This window comes from Zeus faber (assembly GCF_960531495.2).
Source record: "Zeus faber genome assembly, chromosome: 13".
Taxonomy (NCBI): Eukaryota; Metazoa; Chordata; class Actinopteri; order Zeiformes; family Zeidae; genus Zeus; species Zeus faber.
In genome coordinates this window covers 20,770,419-20,793,424 of record NC_137198.1, presented here as the reverse complement: position 1 = coordinate 20,793,424, position 23,006 = coordinate 20,770,419, and positions in this window count along the sequence as shown.

Genomic DNA, 23,006 nt, shown 5'->3' with positions numbered 1-23,006 from the left:
GTGCACAATGCAGCCATATCTTCAGATTGTTTGAACTGTGGCTTTAAAGGTAATCTCCAGCCATTTAGAAAAAGAATGCCCGTTGAGAAACTGAACATCACACTGGCAATACTGTGCCAACTAGTGATGAACCATGCTGCTTTACACCAAAACTGGGCTACTACCAGGCATATATGGAGGGTGGAAGTGAACAGCGCAAACACTCGAACTAAAGTTTCAAGGTAGAGGATTTTTTTTTTTCTGACCGCTTCAACGTGTCCTAGACGTCATTTAAAACTTTTGCTGCTAAAATCTTTTTCTGTTTTTTGACAAAAACGCATGAAGGACACTACATAAGCTATGCATTGGGGGTTGGAAGTGCAAGCCAAAAACATCTCAATAGCTCAAAACAATGCCAGGAAATACTGAGAGGTGACCTTTAAGGTAATGTGTGATGTTAACCCCTGTGAATAAAAATGCATTGTCATCCATAGAGATGGTGGCATGAACTTTTTTTAAGCCCAGACTTCCTGTATCTAGCTCTTCTTTCTACCTTTCTCTCTGGATGTGGCTCAGTGTGCGAGGCGGAAGTCTATCATCAACACTATTAGAGAGAGGGAAGGAGGGAATAGGGAGAGAAAGTATGATGGAGTGATACAGAGCAATATGAGGTGAGGGAGAGGAGGGCCAGGTCTCCCCGGTAGCCTGGCAATCTATCAGCAGAGCACATAGTGTGTGTGTGTGTGTGTGTGTGTGTGTGTGTGTGTGTGTGTGTGTGTGTGTGTGTGTGTGTGTGTGTGTGTGTGTGTGTGTGTGTGTGTGTGTGTGTGTGTGTGTGTGTGTGTGTTTGTGTGTGTCATAGGATGGCAATCTGCCGCTTTGTTGGATCCACGTCAGACTGCGGAGATGAAACTTTGTGGCAGGGAGCTCTCAATGGGAGGGAGGAAGAGAGAGAAAGAGAGCGAGAGAGCATCAGTGACAGAGAGAACGAAAGAGAGAGTTTGCAGGAAGATACAGGGGGACAAACAGGCTAGTTCTGTACAAGTGAGTGTGTGTGTGTGTGTGTGTGTGTGAGCAGACGTGCGCATACATTCTACTGTAGTTGCTGTGTTTCACTATTTCAATTGAGATTCATTGCACATGTCGTGGCTTTCGGATGAATCTTTTGCAATCATGGGTTCAAATACATTTTTAGTTAATATTAACATATTATTTATTATTTAGCAAGAAGTACTTTTATTTATGTCATTATTTTATTATTATTATTATTTATTATTATAATTGTATTATTGTTGTTTATGTTTTCCATAATATATAATTTTTAGCTTTGTTAAATTTTCTTCATACATTTTATTTATTATGCTTTTATTTATTTTTCCTGTTCTTCAATATTGATGGTGGTTTTACCTCAAGATATTTGTCCTAGTTATGTTTGTACACTGTGAAATTTCAGTTCAATCATTAAAAATGTATAGTTGCGACGGACACAGCGCTTGGATTCACTTTAAAATGATCGTTATTTATTTTGCATCGTTTGAGTTTGGGCGTCTGGGCTCTACTGCTCATCACTCCCATTGAGGTTTACAGCAAACAGCTGTACAGCAGGCATACTTAATGACCTAGAAATATAGGAGTGATGAGCTTGAATCCCCTGATTGGATAGAAGAGTGAAGCCCGACAGGTGGATGCAGGGGAGGTGGAGGGAAAGCAGCAAGCAAGCAGGCAGCAAAGCATGTAGGGCAAGAGGGACTGGCTGTTTAAATAAGCCGTCCCATAAAGGCGTCGTGTTGTCTGACAGACCTAGCTCTGCAAGCCACGTCTCCTTTTTATTCAAATGATTAAAACTAGTGTAGTGCAAAATAAGAAAAAACATTTTAAGAAATATGGATTCACTGTTAATATTGTGGTTTTGATTGGGCAGTAATAATAGTCTCCTCTCCTCTTTTCTAGAGTTTTAAAAGTGGCAATCCATAAAACCGTCAATTGTGGTTTATACACCCAACACAGTCGTAAAAACGGCGCCGTAAAGACGGTCACATTAATTTCTCAAAAGTTTGCCTTCTCATGATAAACTTGAGGTGGAGGGCATTCTTGCCGAAGGCAGCGGACCCCGCCACCAACAATGGAAACAGCATATACAGTAGAGGAGCATATGCATAATGCAAACACATTGGATGGCCGTTTCTTATGAAGTGCCCACTTTTTTTTATTATTAACCAGGCAGATGGAGAGACAAAAAAAGGAAGAAAGAGGTAGAGAGGTTGGAGGAAGAAAGAGAGAGAGAGAGAGAGAGAGAGAGATAGCGGGAGGGAGAGATACAGGAAATCAGTCTGATTGTCGCAACGACAGTGTTCGCTGTCAGGGCCTGAGCAACTCCAGCGGCGAGGGGCAGTTCACGCCAGCAAAGACCCTTCCCTGTCACAGCTTAACCTGCCGGTGTGTGTGTGTGTGTGTGTGTGTGTGTGTGTGTGTGTGTGTGTGTGTGTGTGTGTAGGTGTGTGTAGGTGTGTGTGTGTGTGTGTGTACAGTGTGCTAATGCGGTTTTAAAAGCCAGCAGCATCACTTACATGGTGCCCGGGCTACACTGTAACACTGACCTTAAGACCTTCATCACCCTTTCTGGCTGTCTCGCTGCAGCCACCCCCCACCCACACCCAAATCTCTCAAACACTCTCTCATTGATTTAGTTTGTGGCTGTCTCATGTAGAGAGAGAGAGAGAGAGAGAGAGAGAGAGAGAGAGAGAGCGCATGGCAGCGTCTCAAGGAGGAGAGAGAGAAAATCAAACGGGACATTCATTGATCAGTCTCTACACGCCGGCTTCTATTTCCATCCCTCCCTCCACCTCTTTCTTTCCCTTCTGCTCTTTCTTTCCCTCGCACTCTCCATGTCTCTGCCTCTTCCTCCTTCTTTGTCAGCGACTCGCTGCCAAAGTAACATGTTGTCCAGTTCGAAGGTATAAAATGTACTCGCAAAATGTGAATAAATTAACAAATTTGTGAAAAATTGTGACAATTCTCAAGCTTGTTGTATGTGTAGGTGTGAAGTCTAAAACTATATCACGCTCAGATTATTGTTCTAACGATGTGTTATATTGTATATTCTTTCAACTAATATAAATAGAGAACAGATACTATGTCTATCATAGTAGTAGTCTATCATAGTTTGGATTTTTGGAAGTTTCTCCTTGTCTCATTCTCACCCGTCACGTTATAAATCAGTAGGTTTCAGTCTTTTCTCCAAACTGGACACACTGCTCCATACATTTGGAGATCAATTCAATCCACATCCATGATCTGAGTTTACTGAAAAAAAAAGTATAGTTGGGATTTTTTGGAGTTTCTCCCTGTTTTCTACTCACCCCTCAAATAGTATGTATGTAGGTTTCAGCATTTTCTCCAAATTGGGCTCCGTCCTGACTTCCAGGAGTTTTTCTTTAAAAACCTGTTGGCTTTATTGCTAAATTCCCTTTCATTGCTGTGCCGCAGCGTTGTAATTGGTGTTACACCCAAATGGGTGACCTCCCCAATTGTGTGACTCTGAAGATGAACAGTTTCGCGGAAATCCCTGCTGAGTACAAGAACCAAATAAAAACACTTTTTCAGAGATTAATTACATTTCTCTCATATTTATATGGAAGCATTGTGGTGAGATGTACGTGTGATTCTTTTAGAGAACCTAGCAGGTAACAATATTTGTTTTTAATTATAGTAAGGGCATCAATTACTTAGTTAATTTGCTTGTGCCGAGCTACCGCCCTCTCATTTTTGCGTTAATTTATCTTTTCAATGTGTAGTAAATACACAGGAACAGCGCCACACGATTTGACAAGTCATCAATTTGGGTGTGACGCCGGAAACAACACTGCGGCACACAAAGGAAAATTGCGCCAGCAAACAGCGAATTTAGCAATAAAACCTTTTTCTTACTTTTGTATAACTCCTTGATTTTGCAAAGTCAGACTTCTGTGGCGTCACCGTAGCTTTGCCTGAAACGTGGAGTGACTTTTTTGCACTGAACACAGATTGTGGATTCGTCCCCCACTACTTCCATTGAACTCCAGATGGGAGTCTGGAGCCCAGCATCCAGTTTGGAGAAAAGGTTTAAGCCTATAACCTATATACTAACAATAAAACAGGGAGAAAAAAAAAATCCTCACTATTCCGGATAATTCTCTACTGCAATTACACTGTTGGAAAACTTCCACCACGTAGGATAAAAAACACAAGGCGGTGCTTTTCTAAGCATTTTGTCACGCTGATGCCTCCTCACTTGGTCTCATTAGGAACGACAGCGTACAATTACAAAGACCGGAAGACAGTTACAGTCATTACAGCTTCAGTGTGTTTCGAAAACGCAATCCTTTGTCCCATCCGTCCACTTCGCTTGAAATCCGCCATGTTCCTCTTTTCATAATATAAGTGTGTCATGGTGGCTGGTGTGTCGCCGTGGGTGTGACGAAAGGGCACACAGGGTGTTTAATCTTGGCCAAGACGCTCTCAGACGCCGCCTGTGATCATGGGGCGGGACAGATGTTAGGAGACATCTGATTGGTGGAGGCAGCCAGGTGCTCTGGGAAAAAGGGGAAACCGAGGCAGTGATGTAATGCAAGGCAACGGCGGTGAGAAGGGTGGGGTTCAAAGCTGGCATTTAAATGTATTTTTCATTGTCTATTGCAAGGAAAAAGACAAACGCCCTCACTCTCGCTCTCAAACTCGACTCGACCTCTTTCAAACGCCAAATGTTAAAGGATCCCAATCGAACCGCAGGTGAAATTCTTCTTACAAGGCTCCATGACGTACAAACCATCAGTTGTCACTCATCGATCTCTGTGTGCAACGCATGATAAAATATTAAGTCAATTAGATGAATGTCTTCATTTTAATCATCCTCTGATCTTCCATATCTGAAACTCCATGTCTAAGAAAATGATACAGTAATGATACAACGGTTGCAATTATGAATCAGTATACCGCGACTCTGTGGAATACTCAACTCTGATTGGTTAATAGCAACAATCAGCTGTCTCAATAATTCCAGTTCTCAATAATGACCACTGATCCGTTACTAATGACCTTTGTCACAGGCAACCACTTCTCAGCCTAGTTAATCGTCCTTCATTTCATGTCGCCTACATGCTTATGCTAACACTAGCTAGTGGCGCCATCTTGTGACACTACATAAAAAACGACAAGGGAAGACTTCAAACCAATGTCCCATTCAGAATGATAATTTCACGATTAATATAAATGTCCAATTTCACATTAATAACAATAAATAGCTGTATAGTCATAGGTGGGCTGTAGGAAAAAATAACTTCTTTGTAGGGGGAAGAGTTTACTACGTTTTTGTAGTGTTAGCTACGTATGTGAACCATTTTCTCAGCGGAAGCTCTTAAACAATGCATTTTAGTTATAAAATGATTTGAAATCAATATTCTGTTTCAGTGTATTTATTTATTTACTAAATAGCCATGTAATAATCATGGATAACGTGCAGCCAGTTGGCTGCACGTTATCCACCCAAATAAAGGCTGTCCAGGCCAGTCTTTCTTTCCATTCCATCTCTGGTTGAGCGCAACTCTATTCTCTATTCCTCTGGTGTGCGGTCTTTCATCGTGCCGCTATGCAGAGTGATTTCAAGCTGTTAAATGTTTCCAGAAGTGGAGGTGGGCAGATTACAATACATATCCGTCACAGATTTGTCATTTCGCTGTGAAGGCTGGAGCCTTGTCATGAAGACCTCCACAAAGAGATGAGGAAGAGCGTGCTTATCCATGCAACACCCAGCAACAACGGCAGAAGCAGCGACAGAGGAACATGTAGACTCCAGCGATATACAATCTATACAGATATATATACATACAGGTTGTTAAGTGAGGAATACCTGTGTTTATATATATACAGGTACTCCTCACTTAACGACCTGTTTAATGACCGTTAGGACTTACAACCAGCTCTCTGACCAGTCTGTATTGTACACTGCTTACAAAACTGCAGCGTCTCAGCATCAAGCATCTCATCGCGCATCACCCTTTATATACTATTTACACTGTATACACTATATATAGTATATACACTGTATACACTATATATAGTATATACACTATATACACTATATATACTATATATACACTATACTGTATACACTATATACACCATATACACTATATACACTATATATACTATATATACATTTTATACACTATGTACACAATATATACTATATACACTATATACATGATATATACAATTTAAACTATATACTACAGTATAAATACTATATACACTATATACATCTCATCTCATCACCGTTCTCAGTCTCGTTCCTGCAGTCTGTCAGTATTCACTACACGAGCGTTGGCAATGGCCACGCCCCTTCACCGTGAAAAAACACAGGTCCTCGCTTATCCACCAATTCACTAAATGACCTGGTCCTAGGAACGGAACTCGGTCATTAAGTGAGGAGTACCTGTATATATATACAGTATAAATACATACAATATATATATATATATATATACTTCATAGACTAGTGAGAGGGTTTGGAATGTCATCTTGCTTGGGGTGAGTTTTTGCACAGATCACGTGGTGCCACCAATGCGACACATCTTCAGTTGTGTGCCCCGGCTTCATTGGGTGTTTCGGCCATTTATCACAAGACACCCTCTGCCAAGGTTGGCCCACCACAGGTTGATCAGACCTGAGTGTGTGACGCATGGTGGCACCAACATGATTATTTGGCAGCCCATGTTGCGTCCCTCCGTTTCAGCCACAGCCAGTGACTGCTCCGCTCGGCTGCAGTGGCAAGTTCTTTGATTGCCTTCCTTTGGGCCTGCCCTCTGATCCCTACCTCCTTCAAGAGCCTTGTGGTGGAATTGGCTACAAAACCTCTGCAGCCCAACTCCACTGGCCACACCTTCACGTTCCAGCCCCGCCCCTCTGCCTCTGCTGCTAAGTTGGCATACCGCAGCCTCTTTCGTTCGAATGCCTCATCGATGGCCTGCTCCCATGGGACAGTCAGCTCAATGATAAAGACTATATATATATATATATATATATATAATGATGAGTGCGGGTGATGGATGTTTTGTGAACATTATAGCCACTTTACCCAAATCCCCCTGTCGCTATCTCTTGAAAAGTGAGATGGAATAATGGCGGAAGTGGCCTTCCTGCCGTTGCCATGTCTGAGGAGTAATGTAACTCCGTCTGCGTGTCTCAATATCATCTTGGCGCCAAGCTCTTTCATAAAGACTGTTTTGCATTTTCATGCGTATGCATGTATGTGGACACACAGGTTCTGTGGATGCCCAAGGATAAACAATATACTGTACATATTTAATTAAAAATGACAAATAAAGAAAGTAAAGAAAATAATAAAATAAATAATGAATCATTCAATAAGTAATTCAAATAAATAAATACAATGAAAAATAATATAAAAAAAATAAAGTTAAAAGAATAATACGTAATATAAAACCAAAATAAGCAATGTTAAAAACACACAATGCATGGCTTTGGCTCCCTATAGACAGCATGGAGGGTGCAGGGGGGGCACAGGGCTGTAGCCTTCTTACACTGGCTGCACCACTTCACTCCTAAAACAACTAGGGACAAAATGTGTGATGCTCAAGTCAAGATCACCATCATCAATTCCACTGCAAGTGCTCATAAAGACACTTTGCCGCCGGCCTTGGCCGAGGAAAACAGGAAAGGATGAAGCTAATGTTAGCTGCAGATGCAGTTGGAGAGTTCTTCCAGGAAACAGTTAACCTTGGCTTATATGTCAGAGTGGCAAAGGTTTGTGACCTTTGGAAAGCATCTTAGGGCAAATGGTCGTTTTTGTGGGGAGCAACCATTGAAAGGGTTCAAAGAGCAAAAGAGTCAAATGGTCAACAAAAGTTCACACGAACAAAACCTTAATGCAATGTTGAGCATTAGTTTACTTTTAATATAAGTGATTTGGCCCACTTAAAATGAAAAATACAAAAATCTTGTTGTTCGTGAGATGTGTAGTATGTTATATGTGAGAGTCCTGTTTTGGCCTGGGTGAGGTCCAGTTGTGGCCTGGGTGAGGGTCTTGCTCTTGAAGAAATGAGACATATACAGTACACCTTTCAGACATAACATTTTGTTCACATTTTGCACAATGACATGTGTGCTCTAACTTGTGATACAGTATAAAATCCTGTAACTCTTTGTCTGTAAAATATTTAATTACACAGGTTTTTTTTTTTGCATTTCTACTACCCATAAATTGTATAATAGTAACAGCATTTAATGATTAATATCCATAAATAAAAAATCTTAATAAATGTCACTAGAATATGCACAAATCTGACTTAAATTTTATCTATTTTTCACGTCTGTCCTTCTCAGTTCTCCAATGGTTGTACACTTTGTCTAGGTTGATGGCTCCGCCTGCTTCTTGCTTTGACTTTATGCATCAACGGGTCCAAATATGCCACTTCAAGACGATTTCTGGATGCTGTTTTGATATGATTCATTAAACTAAATCCTCTTTCACAATCGGCACTGGATGCTTGAAATGTAGTACAAATATTCACAAGCTGTGAGATCTCCTTTAGCTCCTCACATCTAAGTGCTGCAGCCACCATATGTGACAATGGGCTGATTGACCCCTGTTTAAGTTTTTGCTTCATTATGTACTTGAATTCACCATATTGACTGATAATGGCCTCCATAGACTGTGGGTGGTGGAGCATGGCCTCATACTTCTTTGTGAGTGTAGAAATGTCTGCTGATCCATGGTCAAAACTGATGTCTGAGCTCAATGCTTCAATGTCAAATGCAGACCACTCCTTTAATTCATCTTCTGGAAAACGAGCATCCATGTGATCACAGAGCTTACTAATAAAAAGAGTAATCTCACCAGTATTTCTGCCATCAGCTGATGCGGTCCCCATTGCCTCTTTGACACGGTCGCTCCACTGTACATCCTTCTCCTTCAAGTATTGGGAACGCAACTTCTCAATCTTTGCTCTTGTAAAACAGTGTCCTTCCATCACAGTCAGGTTGCGTCTTTGAAAAGAAAGGCAGAGTTGAGCCAGCTCACCAAAAACATCACCCAGAGCAGTGACAGTAACCTTGAACTTTGAATCACTCAGCTTTTTGTAGCAGAACTTTGCCACTGGATCTCTGTTATGAGTGAATTCTCTTTTGTAGTATTCTTCAAGCACAGTGTAGTTCCTCAGAAAAGCATTCACAGCTTGGTGCCGCGACAGCCATCGCACTTCGTTCAGAGGCCTGAATGACAGTGTACCTTCATCAAGAATCTTTGCTAGGTTCTCCATTTAGCCCCTCTTCACAGTGGACCGAGAGAAAGTGGAGTATACAGTTCGAAGAAAAGTTTCCACATCTCGAAACAAAGGCACATCTCTCCAGGCATCATCAATGCCCAAGTCCTCTCTATGGGCCACACAATGTTGTTCAGTTAGGTGTGGAATTTGGCGCTTTAACAAAGCCGCAACTCTGTTGTGTTTTCCTAGCATTACTGAGGCACCATCGGAGGTGCCTCAGTAATGTGATCGTGGATTTGTTGAACTGACAGCATTCATTTTGATGGCAAGTAAAATATTGTCAATGAGAACTATAACTTGCTCAGAGTCAGATTTTTTTTTGTGTAACAGCTCGTTCCTTTTCTTTCGGTCTTTTGCGCTCTCCCGCAATAATGTACCAATCCCCTTTCCCATCTTGAGTCTTCGTAGAATTCCAACAGCATTCAATTGACTTTTCTCCTGAATGTGACGCTTGAGGTAGTCCAACTTCCATTCAGTCCACATTTTCCCCTCCGAAAACTCGCTTGCTACTTTGGCTTCGCTGCATGTTTTGCAGAGCAAACCTTTCTCGCTCGAAAGAAAAAAATCTCACCCAGCTTCAAAGCTTGTTCTTCTGTTTGCACATACTCCGACAGCGATTCTATCTTAAAAGAAGGGCATTTCTTCTTTACTTTGGCTTGGTGAGTGGATGTGCCACTGCCCGTTCCCTTAGCCATGATAAGGGGTTAGCATTTGCGTCTCTTAACCCCGCCGCACTGTTTACCTAGCTAACCTGCACGGCGCCACATATGGGCAAGGCACGTACACAAGCACTGTCAATGCCATGATTGGCTGTGTAGCGTAAGTGAACGGTATCATATCATTGGCTGGACGGACACCTGTCACTCACTGAGTTACATTGCAAAATGGTACAGAAAAAAATGTTATTGGGCTATTTAACTTACAGTTTATGTTTGATTTTATTTTATGCACTGCATAGATTTTCTTGTGCGCTGAGAATGTGGGAGCAGTGCGCGATAGCGCAAGCGCACAGCTTAGAGGGAACATTGGTCTTGATAGTCTTGAGAAGTCTTGAAAAAGACTGAACATGCAACTGGTTCCCTGAAACTCGGGAAGGATTACCGAAGATACATTAAACAATTAAATCTTTCCAGTTAAAGGTTTTTGGAGAAAATATCCAGGATGGTGATTTTTCCATCATTATTGACAACACAACAAATAATTAGATATCTTTGACGTTTGATGCAGATGAAATCCCTGAATCCCAAAATGCATATGTTCATTCCAACCAGAGGAGCCTTCACACAAGCAAACTGGGGTTTCCACTCTAGGAACATTCCCATAATTGACTTTGAGATACAAAAAGCACTGTGGCTTGTGGATCTAAAAATCAGCATTCAAATATTGAGGAGTGTAAGGAGGAGACAAAATGATTTAGAATAATCAGAACCAGAGCTGCCAAAAAAAAAAATAGGAAGCTACTGATTCAGATTAACATCCAACGGGACATTGGTGAACTGCTGTGTGTTGGCTGTCTAGACCCTACAGTGCCTGGCTGCATTATGGTTAACTCTCACTGGTGTTTTTCGAAAGTAGCGGTACTTTCAACACATTGCTACAAGACCTGGAGCTCTTAACTGTAGAAGTCTGTCCCTTCTACGTCCCTCGGGAATTCATCTCAGGTATAATCACAGCAGTCTACATACCCCCACAGGTGGAATTGAGTAACTATGGACTAGCTAACACTGAGGTAGCTTCTATTGTTGGCGACTTCAATAGGGCTCGTATGAGAAAAGTTTTGCTTAAATATCAGCAGCACATTAACTTTCCTACCCTTGGTGATCAAACTCTTGACCATTGGTATTCACAAATATGGAACAGTTCCAAACACCTCCTCCACCCTGCCTTTATTAGGGCGGATCAAACCTCCATTCTTCTCCTCCCATTCTACAGACAACACCAAAAACAGGAAAAAAAATCTCAGGCAGTTGAACGCTAGAGTGAGCAATCCATTGGCACTCTCCAGGACTGTTTTGAAACCACAGAATGGCAGATGTTCTGTGTCGCAGCTGATAGGGACATTGGTGAATACACAGACTGTCTCAGCCTACATCTCCAAGTGCCACTATGATGTTGTCCTGAAAGATAATATGTGACCAACCGCAGACTTCAGGTACATTTGGTGGCTTTTGACCTTTTTTTTCACATTATTTGGAAGAAAAGAATCAGAGGTTCAAAACAAGGTGTCACTTGTCAATCAAGCAAATATTTTTAAAGCTATGACTTAACAAGGGTGTGGCAAACTGTGATTCTGAGATAATCACCTTCAAAGCTTTGCCCCACACTTGGCTTTATTCACTAGCTCCCAGAATGCAATTGGTTGGAGGACCAGCACAGCCACATGGCCACTTGACACCCTGCTGAATGGGGAATTGACACCCTGCTGAATGGGACAATCTCTGCATTGTTCTTGTGTTTTGAGGGAATGTTGAACAGCGTCATCGACACACAACATATTTAAAAAAAAAAAAAAGCTTTTATTTAACAGTAAAAATAAACATGTTTTATAAAAGTGAAATTATTTAGGAGTTTAAAAGTGCGGAGAACAAAACAAAATGTAGTGAGTCTATCAATAATATGAATCTCTCTATGTTAGCCGTGGTGTGTCATTTAATATATTTATGTACATATGCCAAATATCTTCAAAGTTGTAGGAGTTATTATGTGGGCTAACCCCAACCCTACCCCAGCTACACTCTGACAGCCTGTTTGGGGACTCTTTTCATTTTCTTTTCGCCCCTGGCTGCATTGTAAACTTGAGAATCTTGTCCATTACTACTTGTTCACAATTTGCATCACCAACCTCAACGGACTTCATCACTTCATTAACTTCTTCAGTTGTAACAACAACAGGCGTATCGTCTGTCTCCTCCGGTGGTTCTTGAAAATATTCTGTTTCATCGTCACATTCAGGCTGAAATCCGCTGGTTAAAATGTTCTCCAAGGATAACACCGGATTCAGTTTCAGCATCGCTGTCGTTCTCTGTGTCGCTGTCGGAGAACCGACTATCATCGCGGAAAATGAGGTCCAGTGCTGCTTAGACTAACTTGGATCTATTGCTCTGGTCAGATTATGGTCCGCAATATGATTTAGAGCTTCCGCCACCCGCTTCTCGTAATCCATAACAACACGGAGACTAAAGTTTTCATAGACAAGTGAAACCGAAGGATCCTTGTCTTGTTTACGGAAGTGATGTCAGCGTGACTTCTTCGTTGGTATACGTTGGTACACGCCCCCTCCACAATAATGTCTCTGTGTGTGTGTAAAAGAATTAGGATTTAAAGGTTTAACTCTTTCAAAACGGTTTCACATTGTGACTTCACATCACATGGAATAGGAAGGAATGATCCTCAACTGGACGGTCGCTTTAAAGAAAACGATCGATCGGTGTTGATCAGCGTCTTGGTAAGTGAACTGTGTTTCCCTATGTAATCTAACGGGAATATTTAACTCCAGGGTTTAACATTTTTGCTCTATTTATAAATCAAACTCGGTTTTGAAAATACGTTGACAAATAAAAAAAAAAACAAGGAACACGAATCTGGAAAAATTGAATTTTCCTTCTGGAAAGAGTTTTTTCAACTTATTTGGCTGCTTCTGGCGATTTTAGAAATGCGTGAGATGGCGGCTTTTGCTGTGGTAGGTCACATACAGTATATGACCTAGGGAAAGCCATCAGAGATTCCAAAAGAGACTACAGGAACAATTTGGAGTCTAACTACCACAGCATTGACCCCAGACGCATGTGTTGTGGACTGCAATCCATCACAGTCTCTCTCCCCAACGAGCTTCTCCTCCTTCTTCTTGGTTTCAAGCGAGCAACACCATTCCTACTGGTAGGCTAGCTGAGGACCAGGACGACTGCACTCTGTCCCGAGGAGAGCTTTCAAATGAGTAAATCCATGGAAGTCACCAGGGTGAGATGACATTCCAGACCATGTCCTCAGAGGGTGGGCCGACCAGTTTGCTGAGGTATTCACCTCTATATTCAACATCTCCCAGAACCAGTCTGCAGTCCCCACCTGCTTCCAACAGACCACTATTGCCACCCCGTAGCACGAACCTCCATCATCATGAAGTGCTTTGCACGGCTAATCAGAACTCACATCTGCTCCATCGTTCCTGACACCTTGGACCTGCTTCAATTTGCATACTGCCCCAACAGACGCCTCTGCAGACGATGCCACGGCCCTGACAGTATACACCGCCCTCTCCAACCTAGATAAGGGAAACACATACGTGAGGATACTGTTTGTAGATTACAACTCAGAGTTCAACACTATTGTGCCTGCTAAGCTTGTTCCCAAGCTCAGGATCCTGGGTCTTAACACCTCCCTTTGTTACTGGATCCTGGACTTCCTGAAGGCCAGACCCCAGGTGGTTAGAATGGGTGACCTCACTTCCTCTGCACTGACCCTGAGCACCGGAGCCCCTCAAGACTGCGTAATCAGTCCCCTCCTATAGGCCCTGTTCATATATGACTGTGTGGCCAGACGCAGCTCTAAAGTCATCCTCAAGTTTGCAGAAACCACCATCCCGGGTCTTTAGGAAAGCATGGGAAATCATAAAACTCTACAGCCACGCAGGCTATGGAGTGTTCACACTGCTGTTTTCTGGTGACGTTACCGGAGCATTTGGGCATGAACTATCAGACAACAGTTTTTATCCCCAGGCCATTGAGCTTGTTAACCAGCATTTCTAAGCGACTGATCGTATGGAGGACACATGAACAATTCCACATATGCTCTGGTCGCTTGTATATTAATTGGAAATTACCTAGTCTAATGTACATATTCATCGACACACCTCCACTTTATATTACAATAATTAATATTTCTATTCCTATTGTCTAGTCATATTCTCACTCCGTCTACAAACATCAAGACACATATTATATTTTACCCATTTTACATTCCCTGGAACTGCTGCTCGTGTTTTATTATAATTATTGTTTATTTTATTTTAATTTTTCAATTATTATTATTATTTTTAGTATGTATATTTTTTGTATTCCTGCCTAATACTGTATAATGTATTTTTGACTAGTTTTGCCCTTATTTGTTGACTCTTTTTTACTATTTAATATCTTCTTTCAATGCCTTCTACGTAGTTTTCCCTTAACCTTGACATAAGAATTTCGTTTTTTCAGAATGACCCTGTACACTTGTTAAATAAAAGTCTTTGACTTTGACTCTTTGACTATGACTACTTCATCGGACGACGGTTGGAGCCGGACACACTCCGCATATCCTCCACACCCAATGCTTTTGGTAAGCGTGTTTAACAAGACACTAATTCCCTAACAAGGCCGACGCTTCAATGGAACTTTGGATGACATAGAGAAATGTATGGGTTGGAAAGGGAAGAGGATGTACTGTATTTGATTTCACTGGGAGCGACCTTGAAAGTGAAACAATGACAGTCAGTGTGTTGTTCGGCTCATTTTTTAGACTCGATTCTTCACAAGTCACTCAACAAAATTATTTGTTAAATTTTCCGAGCCTTCGTTCATTTGATTCAGTTGGTGTAATGCACGGTGAGCGAAAGAGGACTTTCTGAATGATGAGATTCAGGAGAGTCTGACTCTGAGTTGTATTTGGAATTCTGACTGAAATCATTAAATTCTGTCACAATTATTGATTTTGGAGGAATGTTAAAAATGTAAATCAGTCACGTTCAATATGTATTCCGAAACATACCCACATGAATGTAATCCTCAGTGCTATGAACAAATAGATTTTTTTGCCGGAGCGACTCTCAACTCCTGATTCATTTATATGATTAGTTTGACAAGAACAAATCATTTGCAAATCATGCATAACTAGTTTGCAGGCTCCAAATGTCAATGAGAGCAGTGCAGAGTGTTTTGATCTGGCTTTGTTTATTTGGCAACAATAAAAGATAGAGGCAGACTTCATGTATCAAAACTATTATCATAGAAATGTTAATTGGTTGAGGAATCGAAGATAATGGAGATTCCATTATGGTTGTCTGGTGCACACAATTGACTAAACACCACATTAGATAATAAAAGAAGAAATTATAAAATATTTTGTCTCATCAAATTTTTATTTTAACAGTTGACTTTTAGTTCCTGTGTGTATGTGTGTGTGTGTGTGTGTGTGTGTGTGTGTGTGTGTGTGTGGCATTGGCATGTTTAATTAAAAAAAATATGGCAAAATAACAAACTATGCTTGTTTAAATTGTATTCATGGACAATTATTCATGTATGTATTGTACTATTGATTATATACTATTGTACATTAACGGACCGTTTGGTGTCAAATTCACTAATCAACAATTCAACACTTTGAAAGCTGCTCTGGAAATCTGACACATATGCCGCCAAAACATGTTGTGTGACTTGTATTTTCTTTTATCAGGCCGATTGATGTGCCGTATTTGATGGGAAGACGGAATATGTGATGATTCCACTTTTCATTTGATGCCAAAAAGAGAATCTGATGGAAAAACTAATACCAATCCTTCCCACGTTTTTCTAGGTTTTATTCCCGCTCTGTTTATCTCTCGCATATGAGATCAGCCAACATATTTGGCTTCTGTGTCTTCGATGTTTGGCATATATTTAACTATATCATGCATCTAAACTCCCCTTCATTCACCTTCTCTCTGTTCCTCTCCATGTTGTCCTCCCTCTTCAACCCTTCCTTCCCGCTCTCCTACAATCCGTTTTTCATTCCATGAGATTTATCGGCTCCAAATAACATGCTTACTTTGTCTCTTGGCGGAACAACTGGATTGTATTTTATCTGAAGACTGGGAGATTTCACGCGCACACACACACATACAAAGAAAAAGTTCACCTCGGCTGTCGTTGAGTGTAAGTATGTACTCACACTCTAACTTAACACAGCACACACAATATGGAAATCCAACACACAGAGCGATATAGCTGAAAAAGGTTTTCACTAGGAGAATCTCAATGTCATGGAAGACAAGCATTAAGATTCGAGCACCAGCAGAGAGCCAATCAGATTCCAGGATGGAGGCACCCCCCCCCCCCCCCCCCACAAAGGGTGGCAGAGAATCGATATACACACACACACACACACACACACACACACACACACACACACACACACACACACACACACACACACACAGTATCCTTGACCTTGTGAATATTTCCTCTGACGTGTCCAATAAAAATGCAGCTTACATTCGATCCTTCCTCTCTTCTCCTCAGAACCTGGTTATTTTTTGCACACATCACTGGCCGCCATAAATAAAGAGAAAGGAAGGAAGATTGAGGGGTAAATAAAAGCCACAAAGAAAGTTACAAATGACAAATCACGTCTTAAGCTCGTAGTTTTACTGAAGACTTCATTGGTTGTTGATTTCAGAGAATCAGTTCAAAAAAATCAAAAAAAATCTAAAAGAAAAAACATAAGCAATAATGATGCACAACTCGGAAACCATTCGTCCAAATCAAACAAATCAAAAACAATGACTCAGGAGTCTCGACTCTCAATTTGCGAATGAAGAGACCTACATGCCCCAAAAAGTTCCTTGAATTTAGATTCAGTAAGTCCTTGAGTCACAAACTAAAAATAATTTGCGAAGACTAAATCAATTTGGGCAAAAAGGCATTTGGCATAATTGATGTTGACTGTTACTAATTTTGGAAGAAGACATTATTTTTGCGATCCACAATTTTCAGTTTTCCGCCTCAAGAAATGAGAACCGTCTCTTCCGGCTCTCCTTAATCGTTCACAGGGAATCGTCATCGTTCACTGGCTCACCCTGTGTTATAAAAAGTGAATAAAACGAACCAAGCTGAACGGCTTTCCACCAGTATCAGGTCCCAACTCCACCAGTACCAGGTTTTACCTCCACCCCATCTCCCCGAGGATCAGGTGCCACACCTTTCTGCAGAGAGGTCTTCTAGATGCTCCAGCTCTCCATCACCAGAGTCAGGCCTCCATAGGTGGGTAAAGATCTATGCCAAAGCTTCTCCTAAAGATCTATGTTCCAGGTCTCTCGATCCCAAACGTTGACTCTTGCTACCTTCATTCCATCTAGTCTTTGTCCAGGGTTCTTGATCCATGTTATCATCATGCCAGCCGTGTCTTCATCATCTTCATCAACCTCGTCTTCGGGCTTGAAGAACTTGACCGTCCTCCCAGCCTCACCTCCCTTCAGTTTACACCCAAACACCTTAATTGAATTGATGATTGGAAGGCACCCAATCAATCCACTCTTCAAACAGACAGATAGCTGGAAAGAGAGAGAATAAAGTGAGAGAAAGGGGGAGCAAGAGAGAGGGAGGAACACATACAGGACATCCTTAATTGACATTTTAACCGGGTGGACAGATGTTTTGAATGGCCGGCGAAGTGACAGACTGTCTCCGTGTTAGAGGGATCTTGACAAAAGGGGAAAAAAGAGAGAGAGAGAGAGAGCAGATGAACGAGGAGGTGGAATAGAGCAGGGGAGTGTGGGTAATAGAACTCAGAGCAGAAAGAGAAACCACTAGGTAATCTTGTGGGAAGGTTTGAGAAGCTGGAGGAGTGAAAGGGATATCTAATTATAACAAGGTATTTTATTTAAATAATTCTCATTTTAAAAGCCGGTTTTACAAGCGGAGTTGTAGCGTGACTGGAACAGACGGTGTTGCAGGTTAGAGCGACGGAGGGGAAATCCTGCTCCGCTGAATAAAAACACGGAGAAAAGCTTTTGAAGCTCTGATCACACTTTAATTCATTCTCTCCCTACTGACCTTTTCAGTCTGCATTGTGTATATCCACTTCTACAGTAAATCCCGCTCTGATGCTCATCATTCAGTAGTGTCCTGCAATAACCAAATCATGAGAGACAGTCCGAGCATATGTTACCTTACAAACACCCACTAAAGAGATTCTCTTCCCATCAACAGTGCCAAATGGTGTAGTTGTCTTCTTCTATCTCTATAGTCCGTGGGCCAGTATTGATTGATTGCTCTTCTGTGGCTGATGTCAATTCAATTATGATCCTTGCTCCCTGAAGTCAAGCAGCAGAAGTTAAGCACCAGTTTTCAAATACTACTGGTCCATTTTTGGGTGAACTAAGTATACAGGAGTAGTCTTACTGTTTATAACACACCGTTTATCCTTTGCTGAAAGGGGCGCTTAAAAAAACCGCATACCCACTTCTCCAGGCACCACTACACTACTGTACATACCCACATCATTTTACTGGTATTAAATTGAGGGATCCATGTTTCTGGTGTACTTCTGAACCAGAAAATAGCCAATTCGGAAAGCAGTCCTCTCGAGTACAGTAAAACACAGATACACACACACACACACACTTGGACTGGTATCCACGTGAGGTCTGAGTAAATACACCCGGTAAGTGAGGAAACTGTCAATACTGAGACCGGTCCTCACAAGCATAGTGAAACAACACACATGCACACGCACACACACACACACACACACACACACTCTGCACGAGAAAAAAAGGATTATATGGGCAAAACATCCCCTGACTTAAATAAGACACACACACACACACACACACACACACACACACACACACACACACACACACACACACACACACACACACCTGTGTGTGACTATATAAATATGTGTGCGCAATTTGCATTCATGGACACACACACACAGACACACACACACACACACACACACACACACACAGAGAGAGCGAGAGAGAGAGAGAGAGAGAGAGAGAGAGAGAGAGAGAGGAGGGCAGTGCAAGAGTGAATTATAGACTAAAGTGTGTGGCCATAAATCAAACCTGCAAAGTCATTGAGCCGTTTGAAAATACAAGAAATAGAGAATAGAACAACTGTGTCCTTGTTGTGTTTTTTTCTGTGTGTGTGCGTGCGTGGGTGCGTGCAAGTGTGTGTTCTAGTTATTTGGCTGCCCCCACGGCAGCCAAATAACTCCTGCGGTCTCCTGGTTACTTGTGTTAATATACTCATAATCTGGTATCAGTGTGTGGTTTTAGCAGATAAATAGATGAAGAATGGAAAGAATGGAAAGGTCTCTTAGATGCTAAATCTGGGGTGTGCCTGAGGCCAAATTCGCAATTGTAGGAAAAAAAAACCCCACACAAAAAACCCCACATTATGATTTCACTAGCAAACTTGTCTGAATCGTAAAAAATAATAAAATTTTTGGTATACAGTACATTAACATGGTGGATTACGCCATTGATGGAGATCGCAGCACAAATTGTCATGTTACCCCCATGCCGGCCTGGCACATACACTGTGGCTCGATGATGATTTCGATGATTTTCCTGCCACATTGTCCAACTTTGTTCAGGTTAACTCCTGCCTCATCCACATACACAAAATGTGTGTGGGGTGTAATTTGCATCCAGCTCCATCACCCTCTAAAAATATAGAAAAAAACAGTAGTTCACATCAAACCCAAACAGTACAGGACACCATGGAAAACAACACAATGCACTGTAACAGCACACATACTGCATAGGCCACATTTTGTTAGCTTTAGCAGCTTAAGAGACACAATAAAAAACACGCTCAAATATAGACTTTAAGAATATTTGAATGCGTTATTTGAATCTAAACATTAATTTGGCTGATGCTTTTGTAGCATTTGTGCCTGCTCCATTGTCGTGTATTGTTTGGGCCGTACAGGAGCTTGGCGACCTCACAGCCAAAGTTCGACTTGGTTGACAAAATCCCAGCTGGGCCAGTAGAAACAAGAAGTGAAGCAGACAGGAAGTTTCTGGGCAATATGGAGGAGAAACTGAAACGTGAAAGCTCCTTTAGAATAATTCAGCAGGGAAGCAGTCAGGTCCATGTGCTCTCTTGTTATAAGCAGTTTTGGGAGTTCTGCATTGTTTGAAAATTAGTTAGTCATTATAAAAATTTAGGAAAGTATATCTATGTCCCTTTGTGTAAGGTCACACTTGCTGATTTAGCTTGGATTTTAGGATTTTCTGTTACTAGGTTTCAATTGATATGCACAGTATTATCTGGATTTGCCTATATGAGAAATTGGGGCTTTTCATGGTGTCTCTAAGATAATAGCTGTCTTCTCTTGATTGTCGAGTTTCTTCAGGCTGTTTGCATTGGTTACCTCTCGATCTTTTACCTCTCGATATTTTTTTACTTGTTATACATGCAGTGGGATATAATTTTTCCCCTGAGTACTACTTTGCTAGTGTCCCAGAGTAACACTGGAGAGGTTTTCACTTCCATGAGGGTTGTCCAATCTCTTTTAAAGTAAGTATCAAAATCATCAAAATCATTAAGCAGAGATGTGTTAAATCACTATCCAGAGACTGTTTTAGGGAAATGGCAAGTGGTTAGGTTTATGGAGAATGGGTCATTATCATTGATTCTAATGGAGTAGAGTTTCCCGCTGGTAATTTCTGACTCTTGGAAGCATGACAAGTCGTCTCTCACTAATGAGCGGTTTAGCCTCCAACTATTGCAAAGACGAAAATCGCCCATGTACAATTTAGCACTGGGCATAGGGGCGGAGTCCTGGTGTTCTGAAGTGGGGTGAGTGGAACCAACAGACAGTCAAAGGAAGGAAGAAACACCATTAGACGAAATGTAGTATTAAATATAAGCTTCAAAACTCAACCAAAGTGGCTGCTGCTTGGCCCCTACATTGCGGCACCATTTTCGGCGCTGCAGCTCTGCCCAGACGACCATTATTGTGAACATTATCCGGAAAAAAATTAATTATGCTAACAGCCGCATGAAGTGAGAACTATTGCGGTCAGTTCCCCAAGTCATGAACACCTGGCCTTCATAATAAACAGAAGGGGAGTTTTGACTTGTACTACAACTCAGTGGTTGCCAACACCCCCACTTTAACATATGTCTATGTTTTGTTCTCCATAGTGCCAACAAAACTTTAAATTATATATCATGTCCAGACCGCTCCTCGTCTGTAAGACAACCTGTTTACATGTGACCAGATTATGGTTGAGCATCCCTAATCATGATGGAAACTTTAAATACCTAACCTAATAGGAATGTTAAGAACGGTTTAGGAAAAACAAAGTGTTATTTGTTTGAAAGAGAGAGAATTCAGAGCACAGTTTCCTTCGGGTAGAAGTAAACAGTTCATAATTGCTCAAAGCTACCGGCCCAGACGATGATCACAATGCGGAATAATAATTGCCAAGCAACCAGAAATGAATGAGCAACACATTGGGTGCACGAAAATAGTCCAGCTCAAAGAGACAAAGGTTTGTAAAAAGACAAGTATGTCTACTGTACGGCTGTGTGTATATAAATGCTTTTATATTTGTTTCATTAAGAATGTGAAACAGTCATTTCAGTGTATATTAGTTTTCTCACTTTCTCTGAAAATGATTGATGATTTTATATGCACTGCACAAAAACCTAAAAATACAAAGTAAAACACAGGGCCCACCCCACTGAGAAAGTGCGTGTCCTTTCATATTTAAAAATGAATCTTACAACTATTGAAATTAAAAACATGGAAAATACAAAATGAAAAACCCTCTAAGTACTCAGACCCTTGATGTGTTTTTTTTTCTTCTATTTTCTTGTTTTATTTTGTTATTATATTTTCGTAATAATTGCATGAATTAAGTCAAAGCCTTCATTCCAAATCATCTTCAAGCAACATAATGTGATGTAATGAATAAGTTATAATCAACCTTCCTGATCCCTCATCCCACAGAATAGAATTGAGAGAGACAGAGCAGTGAGAGAAGAAGAATGACAAATAATTACAACAGAATATGCTGGATTTATTTGTTTAAAAAAAATAAACCTAAACCATAAGAAAACCAGAGAAAACTGTGACCATGAGGACAGACAGAAGAACAGAGAGAAGGAGAACAGACAGAACAGAGAGAAGGAGAACAGACAGAACAGAGAGGAGGAGAACAGACAGAACAGAGAGGAGGAGAACAGACAGAGGAACAGAAAGGAGGATAACAGAGATAATGGGCACAGAGAAACAGGAGTCACTTTAAATCCTTTCGATCCTGTGAAATGAAAGAATTATGTCACAGAGTCAGGTATTTACAGATACGGAGAAAAGGTGTTTGCTCCAAAACAAGTGGGTGGCAACAGCACAGCATGGGTATTCCCCATCGGGCATTTGGAGGAAAGCAGAATTTGATTCCCTCCTAAAGCAACATCTGCAGACAGCACACCCAACATATCTGTCCCCCAAAGTCAGAATGAGTAAATAGAATTCTGTGCAGAGGAAGCCAGAGAGATCCGGTTAAGGAAAATAAAGGAGGCCACATCCTTCCGAATGCCCAGTCCATGGACATAAATGGGAATGAACAGATGTCCATATGTGTCTGCTATATCAGTGAGGAAGTGGAAAAAATATGAGATACGAGAGGATTTTCTTGTCTTTTGTCCCTTCCTAAAACAAGCTGCAGCAACAATAACTGAAGCCATTCTCAGACAGCTCATCAAGTGGGGTCTTCAGGAAACCTTCCTTTGGGCTCAGGGCGATGATGGGGCCTCTATAATGAGTGGAAAACTGGGTGGGGTGCAACACAGATTCCAGGAACTGTACCCCTGGGCAGGGTACACCCACTGTAGGAGCCATGCTCTCAAAGTGTTAGGGGTGCATGGCTGTTCTGACATTCCTTGAGTGAGGAACACCATGTCCGTCATTGACAGGATTGCTGTGTCTCAGTCACAGGTGCCAGGAAACATC